Source organism: Peromyscus maniculatus, chromosome 11 (assembly GCF_049852395.1).
Source record: "Peromyscus maniculatus bairdii isolate BWxNUB_F1_BW_parent chromosome 11, HU_Pman_BW_mat_3.1, whole genome shotgun sequence".
NCBI lineage: Eukaryota > Metazoa > Chordata > Mammalia > Rodentia > Cricetidae > Peromyscus > Peromyscus maniculatus.
Window position 1 is genome coordinate 77,501 of NC_134862.1, and position 15,000 is coordinate 92,500.

At 43.5% G+C, this 15,000-nt stretch overlaps 3 long non-coding RNA genes across 5 annotated transcripts in view; 2 read left to right on the forward strand and 1 right to left on the reverse strand.

The window, feature by feature from the left end:
* The window catches only part of LOC121826183 (uncharacterized), a 195,285-nt gene that overhangs the window by 59,793 nt on the left and 120,492 nt on the right, over positions 1-15,000 (forward strand). The gene's annotated exons all lie outside the window — the stretch shown is intronic.
* On the reverse strand, positions 7,499-13,504 carry LOC143267889 (uncharacterized). The gene is made up of 2 exons (XR_013043537.1): positions 12,436-13,504; positions 7,499-8,083 (listed from the first exon to the last, which is right to left on the reverse strand). It is a non-coding gene; the product is annotated as an uncharacterized LOC143267889 (long non-coding RNA).
* LOC143267885 (uncharacterized) overlaps positions 8,657-15,000 on the forward strand; it is a 6,766-nt gene continuing 422 nt past the window's right edge. Inside the window, exons 1-2 of the long non-coding RNA XR_013043533.1 lie at positions 8,657-9,925; positions 13,348-15,000. The exon at positions 13,348-15,000 is cut by the window's right edge and continues 422 nt beyond it. This is a non-coding gene — a long non-coding RNA (uncharacterized LOC143267885). The remainder of the gene's footprint in view (positions 9,926-13,347) is intronic.

Genomic DNA, 15,000 nt, shown 5'->3' on the forward strand with positions numbered 1-15,000 from the left:
TTTTTTTTTTTTTTCTCCCATCATCTGGCGTTAACCTCCATTGAAACAAGTATGTCAGGTATGCTTCTTTCCCAACTTTTACATCAAGACAAAACAACGATGATCATTTTGTGAGCTTGGCCAAATATCGAGCTGGCATCTCCAGACAAGACACCTGAGAAACCTTCCAAAAGAATGTTGGGGTGGCCAATGGAATCTGCAGATGGAATGATACGGAGGACATCAAGATCAGAATGTAAACTGGAGTCATTAAGTTGGTCCTGTGGGATCACAAGGGTCCCTAGAAGTGGACGTGGTAGAAGACAAGAGAGACAGCAGAGGAGGGGTGTGGAAACAGAGGGAGGGAGAAGGAGACAGAGTGGGGCCAGAGTTCCGTTGGTAGAGCACTTGCCCAGGGTGTATGAGGCACCACACACATGAGGCATTGTGGTGCCCATGCAGTCATCCCAGTACTCCAGAGGTAGAGGCAGGAGGATCAGGAGTTCAAAGTTATACTTAACCACATATTGAATGAGGCCAGCCTGGGCTACATGAGGCCATCTCAGAGACATGGACAAAAGCCAGAAGCAGAGGCATGCAGCTGACTGTAGAAGCCAGTCAGGTCATAGACCATGGGGAAGGCACACAGTCCTGCCAACACCTTGATTTGAGTTCTATCCCTCTTTTAATTTGAAGAGCTTTAAAGGGAATAATTTGTGTTTTTCTTTCTTTCTTTCTTTCGTTTGTTTTTTGTTTTTTGAGACAGGGTTTCTCTGTGTAGTTTTGCGACTTTCCTGGATCTCGCTTTGTAGACCAGGCTGCCCTCGAACTCAGAGATCCGTCTGCCTCTGCCTCCCGAGTGCTGGGATTAAAGGCACGCGGCGCTGCTGCCGCCGCCGCCGCCGCCGCCGCCGCCGCCGCTGCCACCCGGCTCTTGTGTTTTTCTAAGCTAGTCAATTATGTGCAATCCACTAGTTGTGAAAAACTAACCCAGGACAAAATGCCTACGAAGGAGCTAATGAACATCCCAGCGAGGGTGTGGCCTCTGGTGCTTTTTAACTCCACCCCACCTCCTGCCATTCAATATGCCCAGGGGCTTTTCACTATTGTACAAAGAGAGCATGAGGCTTTCTGGAATCCCCTTGAGCTGGGTCCCCCTTCAGCAGATGTTTTCTAGAGGGTCATAAGAAACCATGCTTCCTATGTAGACAGGGTCACATAGCCTAGCACATGGTTAATTCTGTGCTTGGGGGACAGAGCATTCCTCCAAGCCTGTCATATCTGAGGAAATCATTTTTGGAATCTGATCACATACAGGTGCACCACAGTGGTGTGACCTTCTAAGCTCTTGTCCTCAGTTTCCTCCATCTGTAGAATGGGAACAATAATACCTCCCAGGGCTGTGGTAAAGGCGAATGACAGAATCTGGAGACATGACTTAGTGGTTAAAAGCACTGATCACATCTGGCTGTTGGTGGCGCATGCCTTTAATCCCAGCACTCAGGAGGCAGAAGCAGGCAGATCTCTATGAGTTTGAGGTCACCCTGGTTTACAGAGCAAGTTCCAAACAGCCAGGGATTACAGAGAGGAACCTTTTCTTCAAAAACCAAAACCAGAAAAAAAAAAAAAAAAAAAAGCACTGACTGCTTTTGTAGAGGATTCAAGTTTGAGTTCCAGCACCCACATGGGCTTCACAACCACCTGTAACTCCAGTTCCAGGGAATCTGATGCCCTCTTCTGACTTCCAATGGCACTAGGCAAGCACACAGAGCAAACATGCAGGCAAAATACTCATATACATAAAATAAAATTTAAGTAAAACTAGAATAAAAAAAAAAAAGAATGTTGGGGTTATTTTTGTTTTGTCTCCCCCCACCCCAGGAATGATCATATCTGTGTCGTGTCCCCCCCCCTTTCTTTCTTTCCTAGGATTCCCCTGCACATGTGCGTGTGGGTGGGCTTACGCAGCGCACAGATGATGTTAAGGCCCCCTTGCTTGTGGTTGGTCACGTAGCTGTGGCTGGAATCCTAACATTTACAGTCACAAATTTCAGCTGTGTTCTTTTTTGTTTTTTGTTTTATTTTACGTTAATTTTGTTTTTGTTGTTTGCTTTTTGTGTGTAAGATGGATTACACCTTCCTTGGAATTACTGGACGGTTTGTAGTCTAAACGGCTCAATAGCATCATTATGAACCAGGTAGAATTTTTAATTAATTAATTTTTAATTTTTTTAATTTTCCGGGCGGAGCTGAGGACTTGTGTTTGGTAGGCGAGCGCTCTACCACTGAGCTAAATCCCCAACCCAAACCAGGTAGAATTTTTGTTGTGGGTGGGGCCCCATCTTCCTTCAGAAATTGTTGTTAGGAAAACTTAATCGTTATTAATATCAAAACAGAAGGTTTAAACTTTGGGATAGCCTGCCGGGTGCGGGTGGGGGTGGGGGTTATGGGCTACAGAAAAGGAGCCAAAACTACACAGGGGAAGCCCTGTGTAAAACAACCAAACGGAAAGAGGTGTGTGTGGTTCATATACTCAGTAGTGAGACTCTGTTGCAGAGAAAAACAACATTTCCATAGCCAGTGGTTATCAGTTGGAGATTTAAAAAAATGAAACAAATCATCTTTAGTCTAATTTTAAAAAGAGAGAGAGAGAGAGAGAGAGAGAGAGAGAGAGAGAGAGAGAGATACTACTATGAACATTAGACAGCTCAGTGTGCACACAGGGTATGATATGATACTGTTCCTGTCATTCTGATTTATCTTCCTTGATGCTACACATGGTTGCTTCCATCTTGGTGAGACAATTTGAACTCTGCTAGCAAGTGTCTGGATCATAACTTCATCTCTCTCTTTCTCTCTCTCTCTCTCTCTCTCTCTCTCTCTCTCTCTCTCTCTCACACACACACACACACACACACACACACACACACACACACACACACACACACAGACCCAGGACAGCCTCTAAGGCTACACAGAGAAATCCTGTCGTCCCCCCCCCCCCAGTGCTGGGATGCCCCACCAACATCTGGCGATATATATAAAAATATATATAAAGCCTCACCTTCTCTCTCATGACTTGGCCTGCTCTGCCTTCACAGACAGCCCTCTTCCTTTGGGATTGCCAAAGTTCAGCCAGTCATCAGACACACACAGTGAGCTAGAAAATTGGGCCGCTCTCGGCCTTTTTTTTAAGGTGGGAAGTTAGATCTGTAAGGGTACTCATAGGACTGATTTTACTGTGTGCCAGAGGTTGTGTAGTGCCATGTTTTCATTTCATTTTCTTCCCGCCCCCCGCCCCCCCACAACCCCCGTCTCGTCTCTTTTATTCCAGATTTCTGTTTTCTCCCATTCCTCCCTCATGCAGTGATAAATGACTGGTGAGAAATGTCCCATGGGCCCTGATGTCCACTTCTATCCTCTGGGGGCATCAGGCAGGAGTGTGATACACAGAATTTGTTTTCTTTTGTTTTTCAAGACAGGTTTTCTCCGAGTAATTTTGGTGCCTGTCCTGTAGACCAGGCTGTCCTAAAGGCGTGCTGGAATTAAAGGCGTGTGTCACCGCCGCCGCCCTGCATTGATGCACAGACCAACAGGCAAGAAAAGTTCAAGGTTACCATGTAACCTCTTGACCTTGTGCCAGAAACTTTAGGGAAGAAAGGCTCAAGGGTGAGGCCACAGCTCCACTTCTCTACTTAGATATGCATATCTGTTGCCTTCCAGTTAAGCATTACCTTCTTGTTGTTGGAGTTGGAGAAAACCTTCCTTGTTAATTTGAATTCAGTCATTTTTAGGTTTCTGAGTGTCTCCCTATCTGTGCTCCTGACAAATTATCCCACTGCATCTCTTGTGTAAGGAATGTTGGACTCATTGTGTATTTATTTTATTTTATTTTTTTAAAAAAGAAAGAATAGGAATACAAGGAACATTTCTAAACATAATAAAAGCAATTTATAGCAAGCCAACAGCAAACATCAAATTAAATGGAGAGAAACTCAAAGCGATACCACTAAATTCAGGAACAAGACAAGGCTGTCCACTCTCCCCATATTTATTCAATATAGTACTAGAAGTTCTAGCTAGAGCAATAAGACAACAAAAGGAGATCAAAGGGATACAAATTGGCAAGGAAGAAGTCAAACTTTCACTATTTGCAGATGATATGATAGTATACATAAGTGACCCCAAAAACTCTACCAGGGAACTTCTACAGCTGATAAACTCCTTCAGTAAAGTGGCAGGATACAAGATCAACTCAAAAAAATCAGTAGCCCTCCTATACACAAATGATAAAAGGGCTGAGAAAGAAGTCAGAGAAACATCACCCTTTACAATAGCCACAAATAATATAAAATACCTTGGGATAACACTAACTAAACAAGTGAAAGACCTTTTTGATAAGAACTTTAAATCTCTAAAGAAAGAAATTGAAGAAGATATCAGAAAATGGAAGGATCTCCCATGCTCATGGATAGGCAGGATTAACATAGTAAAAATGGCAATCTTACCAAAAGCAATCTACAGATTCAATGCAATCCCCATCAAAATCCCAACACAATTCTTCACAGACTTGGAAAGAAAAATACTCAACTTTATATGGAAAAACAAAAGACCCAGGATAGCTAAAAGAATCCTATACGATAAAGCAACCCTTGGAGGCATCACCATCCCGGACCTCAAACTCTACTATAGAGCTATAGTAATAAAAACAGCTTGGTACTGGTATAAAAACCGACATACGGACCAATGGAATCGAATTGAAGACCCTGACATTAATCCATGCACATATGAACACCTGGTTTTTGACAAAGGAGCCAAAACCATACAATGGAACAAAGAAAGTATCTTCAACAAATGGTGCTGGCATAACTGGATGTCAATATGTAAAAGATTACAAATAGATCCATATCTGTCACCATGCACAAAACTCAAGTCCAAGTGGATCAAAGACCTAAACATAAATCCAGTTACACTAAACTTAATAGAAAAGAAGATAGGAAGCACTCTTGAACGCATTGGCACTGGAGACCATTTCCTAAATAAAACACCGACAGCACAAACCCTGAGCACAACCATTAATAAATGGGACCTCTCAAAACTGAGAAGCTTTTGCAGGGCAAAAGACACAGTCAATAAGACAAAAAGACACCCAACAGATTGGGAAAAGATCTTCACCAACCCCACATCTGACAGAGGATTGATCTCCACAATATATAAAGAACTCAAGAAACTAGACATCAAAGCACTGAACAGTCCAATTAAAAAATGGGCTAAAGAGCTAAACAGAGAATTCACAAAACAAGAACTACAAATGGCTGAAAGACATTTAAAGAAATGCTCAACATCCTTAATCATCAGAGAAATGCAAATCAAAACGACTCTGAGATACCACCTTACACCTGTTAGAATGGCTAAGATCAAAAACACCAATGACAACCAATGTTGGAGAGGATGTGGAGCAAAGGGAACACTCCTCCACTGTTGGTGGGAATGTAAACTTGTACAACCACTGTGGAAATCAGTATGGCGGTTTCTCAGAAAATTAGGAATCGAACTACCTCAAGACCCAGCCATCCCACTCTTGGGCATATACCCAAAGAATGCTGATACATACCATAAAGATACATGCTCAGCTATGTTCATAGCAGCACTATTTGTAATAGCCAGAACCTGGAAACAACCTAGATGCCCATCAACGGAAGAATGGATGAAAAAAATGTGGTACATATACACAATGGAGTACTACTCAGCAGAGAAAAACAATGAAAGCATGAAATTTGCAGGCAAATGGATGGAACTAGAAAAAATCATCCTGAGTGAGGTAACCCAAACCCAGAAAGACAGTTATGCACGTGATCGGTGGAATGCAGTCCTGTGGAGGAAATGTGCACCCTCACTTCCAAGGGCCAAACAAGAAGAGGGGGCGGTCAGCTGTGTGGGAACACGGTCCAAGAAGGGAGTCGCGTGAGGTGAGAAAACTCTAAGAAGAAAAGACAAGAGTCTTGGGAACCTCACTTTCTTCAAAAACACAGAGTAATTCTTGGAGTTGCTTCCATGGTCTTCCCAGGTGCGGCGGATAGGAGTGAGTTCTCTCTACATCATTCATCACAACTGCCCTTGTTTTTTGTTTATATGCCTCTGTGGGAAAACGTGTTTGCCACAAGGACAGGATGTGCAGCTTGTCCTTGTGATTGTATGCCTCCTTACTCATTTTTCTTAACCCTCAGAGTATAAATTGTCTGATGCTCTGAATAAAGTTGGCTATTGCATGGAAAAAAAAAAATATATACTTGGTTGTGAGACACTGTGTAGTTGCAGGGAATTGACTCAAGAAAGATCTCTGGGAAAGCAGCCTAACCCTAACCCTCTCAAGCCACCTACAACTTGCTGGATCTCTGAGTTTAAAGAGAGAGAGAGAGAGAGAGAGAGAGAGAGAGAGAGAGAGAGAGAGAGAGAGAGAGAGAGAGAGAGACAGAGAGACAGAGAGAGAGAGAGAGAGAGAGAGAGAGAGAGAGAGAGAGAGAGAGAGAGAGAAAGAGGCCTGAATGGCATGAAGTTGCCTGGAGCCCGGGGCTTACCCTTCCCCTCATAAATCAGTCCCCCAGCACTATTGTCTGTTGTGTTTATGTCTATTTATTTAATTTTGTCTGTCTGTCTGTCTGTCTGTCTGTCTGTCTGCCTGCCTGCCTGCCTGCCTGCCTGCCTACCTGCCTGCCTGCATACAGGAGTATAATAAGTTCCTAAGTTGAGTTCTGTCATCATGAAAGAAAAAGACAGGACACCGAGGGCACATAAAATGAGCAGAGAATCATATTTAGCCACAGTTTGCAAGACTCTTTTAGTAGCTGGAAAACTGCTGGTGGGTGGGAGTGAGGCTGATCTCACTCCATCTTTTCAGCTCCTTAGGGTCTCTGGATATTCTTTGTTTGGTTTTGTGTGTGTGTGTGTGTGTGTGTGTGTGTGTGTGTGTGTGTGTCTGTGTCTGTGTCTGTGTCTGTGTGTTGTTGTTTTCCCCGGTCTGTAAATACGCATTTCTTGCCTGCAGGGAGGTGGTGGTGAATGCCTTTCATCCCAGCATTCAGGAGGCAGAGAGAGGGGCTTAGTGACCTTCTGTTTTCAGTTCTGGCCCTCTAGAGGCTAGGAAACAAAGAGAACAAAAAGGACCTTGCCTAGCATGTCACATGGTAGCTTCCATCCATCTTGGTGAGGTCCCTTCGCCAAGATGGCTGACATCATCGTGAATGCTTCCATGTTGGTGAGGTCAATAGCTAAGAAAAGTGCAGTGTACCTGAAAAGTTTAGAGCTACGACTACCCCACCCCCACCCCCCACCCCCGCCCCAGGCATGCATGCACACACACAGAGAGGCACACCCAGAGACACATAAATAAACACATTTTGAAATGAAACTAAAATGTTAAAAAGTTAACAGGAGAAGAAATTAAAAAGAGACAGAGAGAAAAATGTTGCTCCTGGAGTTTTATTTTATTTTTTGAGTTCTTGATTGATTTTTCTTTGGGGGGTTTTTCGAGACAGGGTTTCTCTGTAGCTTTGGAGCCTGTCCTGGACTAGCTCTGTAGACCAGGCTGGCCTCGAACTCACAGAGATCCACCTAAGGATGTTGAGCATTTCTTTCAATGTCTTCCAGCCATTTGTGATTCTTCTTTTGAGAATTCTCTGAAGAGCTCTTCAGCCCATTACTTATTTATTTTTTTTTTTTAAATTGGATTGTTCAGTATTTTGAGTTCTTTTTTATACTTTGGAGATCAGTCCTCTGTCAGATGTGAGGTTGGTGAAGGTGTTTTCCCACTCTGTAGGCTGTCTTTTTGTCTTACTGACCGTGTCTTTTGCCCTGCAAAAGCTTCCTCGGTTTCAAGAGGTCCCGTTTATCAATTGTTGTGCTCGGTGTCTGTGCTCCTGGTGTGCCGATGCGTTCCAGAGTACTTCCTATTTGCTCTTCTATTAAGTTTAGTGTCCCTGGATTTATGTCGACCCCCTTGGACTTGAGTTTTGTGCTTGGTGACAGATCTTTTACAGATTGACATCCAGTTATGAAATCTTTACTTTTTTAAATAAAAGAATCAAACAAATCAGAGGGCAGTGACCTGTCATTTTCATGTAAGATGTGCATTTTGTCATCCAGTTCTAAGAGAGTTCAGTGATCATGAAAGACAGAGACAGGACCCTGAGGGCAGGTACATACATGCAATGAACAGAGAATCACACTTTACCATAGTTTGCAGGAGCTTTTCATTAGGTAATGGGCCATGCTTGCAAGCTAAGAGCATTTGCCAAAATTTGCAAGCTAAGAGCATTTACCAAAAAGTTTAGAACTGTGATTCAGCCCCCCCCCCCAAGGCATGCATGCACACATACAACACACACACACACACACACACACACACACACTCTCACTCACTCACTTTGTGTGCACATGTAGGCATACCCAGAGACAAATAAATACATTTTTGAGATTAAAATAAATGTACAGTAAAATAATGGAATAAATAAGAAATTAAAAACAGGCACAGAGGAAAACATTCCCAGAGTTACAGAAATAAAAGGAAGCCTGGTGTGGTGAGGCATGCCTTTAATCCCAGCACTTGGATCTCCGAGTTAAAAAAAAAAAAAAAAAGTAAAATATGAAAGAGGCCTGCCTGCCTGCCTGAGCCTGGTGGTGGTGGTGGTGGTGGTGGTGGTGGTGGTGGTGCAGCAGCCCTTAATCTTGGCACTCCAAAGGCAGAGGCAGGTGGATCTCTGTCCTTTCCAGGTCAGCTTGCTCTACAGAGTGAGTTCCAGGATAGGCTCCAAAGAAACCACAGAGAAACCCTGTGTTGAAAAACCAAAGGGTGGTGTGTGGGGGTGGGGTGGGGGAGGGTGGGAGATAAAAAAGGAAGAGGCCTGAATGGCATTGGGGTTTACTGGAGCCCTCATAAATCAGTTTGCCCAGCACTGCTGGCTGTTGTTTGTTTGATGCCAAGTGAATTATATTTGTGTTTATGTCTATTTATTTAAATTTAACTTTTTTATTGTTTTTTTGAGAGACAGGGTCTATCTGTGTCATCCTGATTATCCTGGGTGTGTGTGTGTGTGTGTGTGTGTGTGTGTGTGTGTGTTTTGTTGTTGTTGTTGTTGTTGTTGTTGTTGTTGTTGTTGTTGTTGTTGTTGTCAAAGAGCAAAGGAGACTTCTCTGGCGCTCAGGGGTGGGGATGTCTTTATATATTTGGGCACTGAGTCTCTTGTGTGTGTAATGTTGGACTCATCGTGCATTTTTTAAAAACTATAGATGGTGGTGAGCCACCGTGTTGTTGCTGGGAATTGAACTCGAGAAAGACCTCTGGGAAAGCAGCCAGGTTCTCTTCACTGCTGAGCCACCTCTCCAGCCACTTACTGTGCATTTTTGAAGAACTGTTATTACAAAAAGCCCGGACGGTGGTGGCGCACGCCTTTAGTCCCAGCACTCTGGAGGCAGAGCCAGGTGGATCTTTCTGAGTTCGAGGACAGCCTGGTCTATAGAGCAAGATCCAGGAAAGGCGCAAAGCTACACAGAGAAACCCTGTCTCAAAAAAAAAAAAAATTAAAAATTAAAAAACAAAAACCTGTTATTACAAGCAGTGGCTTATCACAGAGATCTGAACCCCCAGTCCCCGGGTGTGTGCCGTGACTGACACTGAGTCTGCCCTTAGCTCTCTCCTCTCCCTCCCTTCTTCTCTCCCTCCCTCGCCCCCTCTCCTTCTCCCTCTCCCTCTCCCTCCCCCCCTCTCTCTCCAGCCTCATGCTGAACTTTTGTTCCTGTTTGTTTGTTTTTGACTGTATCATTTCTTTTGTGTGTGGGTGTTTCGCCTGCTGGGCTGCCTGCATGCTCACTGTTTCAGCGTCAATTTTGGAGTTCGATTTTGTACAGCGAGACAGATAGGTGTCTGATTTCATTGTCATGATTTGTTTAGGTATTGCACCAGTTGAGACAAGAGACTGAGACTTTCTTCCTAAGCCCTGAGGGAGGGTCTAACTTGCTCCAAGCCATCCAAGCGGCAAACCCTGGTGAAAGGTGGGGGGGAGGGGACACCAGGCAACCCGGAAGCATTTTGTCCCCATCTGTCAAGTGAAAAAGAGATTTTGTGTGTGTGTGTGTGTGTGTGTGTGTGTGTGTGTGTGTGTGTGTGTGTACACGAATGTAGTGCCTTTCCAGTGACCTCTGAGGTCACTGGTATAATGACTGGGTCCCTGTACTTTCACTGCTCTGGCCATTTTGTTCAAGGCTCTCCTTGTAAGGTTGAGATAAGGTTTCTCTATCTAGTGCTGTAGGCTGTCTTTTATATCAAATAGCTGTAGGGTTTGTTTGTTTGTTGTTTGTTTGTTTGTTTGTTTGTTTTTAAATCCCTAATCAAATAACAGATAAATAAATAAAGAAATTAAAAATGAAAAAGAATCAGAAAAACTGCTGCTACAACTACCTTGTCTCAAAGAAAGAAGACAAGAAAAGTTCAAGGTTACCATGTAACCTCTTGACCTTGTGCCAGAAACTTTAGGGAAGAAAGGCTCAAGGGTGAGGCCACAGCTCCACTTCTCTACTTAGATATGCATATCTGTTGCCTTCCAGTTAAGCATTACCTTCTTGTTGGAGTTGGAGAAAACCTTCGTTGTTAATTTGAATTCAGTCATTTTTAGGTTTCTGAGTGTCTCTCTATATGTGCTCCTGACAAATTATCCCACTGCATCTCTTGTGTAAGGAATGTTGGACTCATTGTGTATTTATTTATTTAATTATTTTTTTTTTAAAAAATATACTTGGTTGTGAGACACTGTGTAGTTGCAGGGAATTGACTCAAGAAAGATCTCTGGGAAAGCAGCCTAACCCTAACCCTCTCAAGCCACCTAACTCCCCAACAACTTGCTGGATCTCTGAGTTTTTTTAAAAAAAGACAAAAAGAAAAGAGGCCTGAATGGCATGAAGTTGCCTGGAGCCCGGGGCTTACCCTTCCCCTCATAAATCAGTCCCCCAGCACTACTGTCTGTTGTCTGTTTGATCCCAAGTGATATATTTGTGTTTATGTCTATTTATTTAATTTTGTCTGTCTGTCTGTCTGTCTGCCTGCCTGCCTGCCTGCCTGCCTGCCTGCATACAGGAGTATAACAAGTTCCTAAGTTGAGTTCTGTCATCATGAAAGAAAAAGACAGGACACCGAGGGCACATAAAATGAGCAGAGAATCATATTTAGCCACAGTTTGCAAGACTCTTTTAGTAGCTGGAAAACTGCTGGTGGGTGGGAGTGAGGCTGATCTCACTCCATCTTTTCAGCTCCTTAGGGTCTCTGGATATTCTTTGTTTGGTTTTGTGTGTGTGTGTGTGTGTGTGTGTGTGTGTGTGTGTGTGTGTGTGTCTGTGTCTGTGTCTGTGTCTGTGGTGGTGGTGAATGCCTTTCATCCCAGCATTCAGGAGGCAGAGAGAGGGGCTTAGTGACCTTCTGTTTTCAGTTCTGGCCCTCTAGAGGCTAGGAAACAAAGAGAACAAAAAGGACCTTGCCTAGCATATCACATGGTAGCTTCCATCTTGGTGAGGTCCCTTCGCCAAGATGGCTGACATCATCGTGAATGCTTCCATGTTGGTGAGGTCAATAGCCAAGAAAAGTGCAGTGTACCTGAAAAGTTTAGAGCTACGACTACCCCACCCCCACCCCCCACCCCCGCCCCAGGCATGCATGCACACACACAGAGAGGCACACCCAGAGACACATAAATAAACACATTTTGAAATGAAACTAAAATGTTAAAAAGTTAACAGGAGAAGAAATTAAAAAGAGACAGAGAGAAAAATGTTGCTCCTGGAGTTTTATTTTATTTTTTGAGTTCTTGATTGATTTTTCTTTGGGGGGGGGTTTTCGAGACAGGGTTTCTCTGTAGCTTTGGAGCCTGTCCTGGACTAGCTCTGTAGACCAGGCTGGCCTCGAACTCACAGAGATCCACCTAAGGATGTTGAGCATTTCTTTCAATGTCTTCCAGCCATTTGTGATTCTTCTTTTGAGAATTCTCTGAAGAGCTCTTCAGCCCATTACTTATTTATTTTTTTTTTTTAAATTGGATTGTTCAGTATTTTGAGTTCTTTTTTATACTTTGGAGATCAGTCCTCTGTCAGATGTGAGGTTGGTGAAGGTGTTTTCCCACTCTGTAGGCTGTCTTTTTGTCTTACTGACCGTGTCTTTTGCCCTGCAAAAGCTTCCTCGGTTTCAAGAGGTCCCGTTTATCAATTGTTGTGCTCGGTGTCTGTGCTCCTGGTGTGCCGATGCGTTCCAGAGTACTTCCTATTTGCTCTTCTATTAAGTTTAGTGTCCCTGGATTTATGTCGACCCCCTTGGACTTGAGTTTTGTGCTTGGTGACAGATCTTTTACAGATTGACATCCAGTTATGAAATCTTTATTTTTTTAAATAAAAGAATCAAACAAATCAGAGGGCAGTGACCTGTCATTTTGTAATCCAGTTCTAAGAGAGTTCAGTGATCATGAAAGACAGAGACAGGACCCTGAGGGCAGGTACATAGATGCAATGAACAGAGAATCATACTTTACCATAGTTTGCAGGAGCTTTTCATTAGGTAATGGGCCATGCTTGCAAGCTAAGAGCATTTGCCAAAATTTGCAAGCTAAGAGCATTTACCAAAAAGTTTAGAACTGTGATTCCGCCGTGCCCCCCCCCCCCCACCAGGCATGCATGCACACATACAACACACACACATTTTTAAAAACTATAGATGGTGGTGAGCCACCGTGTTTTTGCTGGGAATTGAACTCGAGAAAGACCTCTGGGAAAGCAGCCAGGTGCTCTTCACTGCTGAGCCACCTCTCCAGCCACTTACTGTGCATTTTTGAAGAACTGTTATTACAAAAAGCCCGGACGGTGGTGGCGCACGCCTTTAGTCCCAGCACTCGGGAGGCAGAGCCAGGTGGATCTTTGTGAGTTCGAGGACAGCCTGGTCTATAGAGCGAGATCCAGGAAAGGCGCAAAGCTACACAGAGAAACCCTGTCTCAAAAAAAATTAAAAAATAAAAAACAAAAACCTGTTATTACAAGCAGTGGCTTATCACAGAGATCTGAACCCCCAGTCTCCGGGTGTGTGCCGTGACTGACACTGAGTCTGCCCTTAGCTCTCTCCTCTCCCTCCCTCCCCCCCTCTTCTTCTCCCTCTCCCTCTCCCTCCCCCCCTCTCTCCAGCCTCATGCTTAACTTTTGTTCCTGTTTGTTTGTTTTTGACTGTATCATTTCATTTGTGTGTGGGTGTTTCGCCTGCTGGGCTGCCTGCATGCTCACTGTTTCAGCGTCAATTTTGGAGTTCGATTTTGTACAGCGAGACAGATAGGTGTCTGATTTGTTTAGGTATTGCACCAGTTGAGACAAGAGACTGAGACTTTCTTCCTAAGCCCCGAGGGAGGGTCTAACTTGCTCCAAGCCATCCAAGCGGCAAACCCTGGTGAAAGGTGGGGGGAGGGGACACCAGGCAACCCGGAAGCATTTTGTCCCCATCTGTCAAGTGAAAAAGAGATTGTGTGTGTGTGTGTGTGTGTGTGTGTGTGTGTGTGTGTGTGTGTGTGTGTACGCATGTAGTGCCTTTCCAGTGACCTCTGAGGTCACTGGTATAATGACTGGGTCCCTGTACTTTCACTGCTCTGGCCATTTTGTTCAAGGCTCTCCTTGTAAGGTTGACTCTATCTAGTGCTGTAGGCTGTCTTTTATATCAAATAGCTGTAGGGTTTGTTTGTTTGTTTGTTTGTTTTTAAATCCCTAATCAAATAACAGATAAATAAATAAAGAAATTAAAAATGAAAAAGAATCAGAAAAACTGCTGCTACATCTACCTTGTCTCAAAGAAAGAAGACATCATATTAAAACATTATTGAATTGAAGTTCTATCCGGCGAATCCCTGTGAGTTTGAGACCAGCCTGTTCTATAGAGCGAGTTCCAAGATAGGCTCCAAAGCTACACAGAGAAACCCTGTCTCGAAACCCCACCCACCCACCCCCAAAGTACATTTAATGTAACTAATGAATATCATAAATATAGTTATTGAATGAAAAAAAAATTTAATCACACAATGTTTTAAGTATGTTTACTATTTTGTGTTGGGCCACATCATAGCTATTCTGGCGGGCCGGCCCCCAGCTGGATTCTCCTGAATCTGGAAATTTTTCTAGAAAATTAAATGCTGAAGATGAGAATAGGAAAAAAGAAAGAAAGAAAGAAAAGAAAAGAAAAGAAAAACAGCCTCAGATGAGTTTCTATAGGAATACTAATTTTTTAAGTATAATAAGACGAGAAATCCTTAACCATTTAAATAAGTGTAATCAACTTATGTTAATATTGATGAAGAAAAGGTGTATAGAATGCAAACAAATGGAGTTTAGCAAAATAAAATGTACAGTGTGTCAAAAAAAAAGGGGGGGGGAAGGGACATAAAAGAGGCCTGAGCCAGGTGGTGGTGGTAGGGCAGTCTTTTATCTCGGCACTCAGGAGGCAGAGGGAGGATTCCAGCCTGGTCTAAAGTGAATTCCCAGATAGGCTCCAAAGCTACGCAGAGAAACCCTGTCTCTCCCCCCCCCCCCCCACCAAAAAAAAAAAAAAACACCAAACCAAACCAAACCAAAAACAACAACAACAAAACCAAACCAAAGAAAAAAAGTTCTTTTTCATTTTGTTATGTGTTTGTTTGTTTGTCTGTCTATTTGTTTACTATCTTTTTATATGTACTTGGAACAGGATCTCTTGGCATAGCCTTGGAATTCAGAAAAATAAAATGTTAACACATTCTCCTTTTTTTCCTCATGTCCTCCACCCCCACCCCCACACCACATGTTGTGTGTGTGTGTGTGTGTGGGTATGTGTGTGTCCATGGCCCAAGCCCATACTATTTTTTTGTTAAACAATCCTGGAGTTACAGAAGAGACAGAGTCTATCTGTGTCATCCTAGCTGACAGGGTTTCTCTGTGTAACAGGCCTGGCTGCCCTAGAACTCATTGAGACCCGAGACCCCA